The sequence below is a fragment of the Aplysia californica genome, unplaced genomic scaffold (genome assembly GCF_000002075.1).
Source record: "Aplysia californica isolate F4 #8 unplaced genomic scaffold, AplCal3.0 scaffold00079, whole genome shotgun sequence".
NCBI classification, from domain to species: Eukaryota; Metazoa; Mollusca; class Gastropoda; order Aplysiida; family Aplysiidae; genus Aplysia; species Aplysia californica.
The window spans coordinates 41513-42627 of record NW_004797349.1 but is presented as its reverse complement, the minus strand read 5'-3'; the positions used below and the strand labels follow the sequence as shown (position 1 = coordinate 42627).

Sequence of the window (1115 nt, the reverse complement as noted above, 5' to 3'; positions counted from 1 at the left end):
AGAGAGAGAGAGAGAAGGGGAGGGGGGGGCAAGGGAAGCGTAATTCATTTCGTACTCCTTGACTCTCCTGCAAAAGTGCATGTAATAAATGTATTTGTTTTTACATTTCTCCGCTTGCGAATACATTCACTTCTCTCCCCTTTGTGCCCATGTATAATCACACTCTCTGCCCTCTTGACAATTACAGCAAGAAATGCATGGGTTCTCCCTGATAGAAACTATTACTGAGAACTCTGTGCATCTTTAATTTGACTCTAACAAATAAGAATGTAAAGCCTCTGACAATTCTGTCTTGTGTGCTCTTCGTCATTGATTGGCTTCATGCCCTGAATATCTACTGTAGGATTAACTTTCCTGCATTCTGAAGCCCATGTTTCCTTGGTGTTAGTGTTAGTGAGTTAGAGACATTCACTTCTCGCATATGCGTGTCTGTGAGCATGTGCGTGTCTTTGTGCGTGAAAGAATACGTGTGCGCTTGCGTATGTATGTGCATACGAGCGCAAGCACGTGTGTATGTGTATGTGTGTGTGTGTTTTTTAAAAAATTCAATTTTCAGAAGTCCCCTGACAAGGAGTAGCCCATTTACGTCTACCTTCTACATCTCCAGATTTCATAAACAAAAGTATTCACAACACCCCCCCCCCCTGAAAGTAACTACTGAAGAAAACATCTCGTAAACTAACACAATTTTAAACCAAAAAAACTTGGCTTTTCTTTTTACGGCAGTGGCGTCGACTTCTCTCGAGGTCAGCATTGTTCCCGCATTGATTTGCCACTGCAGTTTAGGGCTATTTGTTTTATTCTATTTCAAGACGCAAAATGTAGTCTTCCTTCACCATATCAAAACGGGCTTTATGAAGTTTGCGGCACCATTCATTCTGTGTGGCTTCTATTCAGAGGCGCTGACTTTTGACCTTACGGGCAGTAGCGCGAGGCATCTTGTAGAAGCCTTTCAAGAGACCACTTTAGTCTGGTGATTTTTCCATCAGGCAACACGCGACTCACACGGGAAGGTTATCAAATCTAAGAGTCAGAATATTTGCTAGGATATAGCTTTGGAAGGGAGGCAGGGATGAGAAAGAGACAGACTTTGATAGATAGATAGATAGATAGAT

The 1115-nt window shown here is 42.2% G+C and overlaps 1 protein-coding gene across 1 annotated transcript in view; it reads left to right on the top strand.

Moving 5' to 3' along the window:
* Nucleotides 1–1115, top strand: part of LOC101857238 (C2 calcium-dependent domain-containing protein 4C) — a 37233-nt gene that overhangs the window by 2322 nt on the left and 33796 nt on the right. The gene's annotated exons all lie outside the window — the stretch shown is intronic.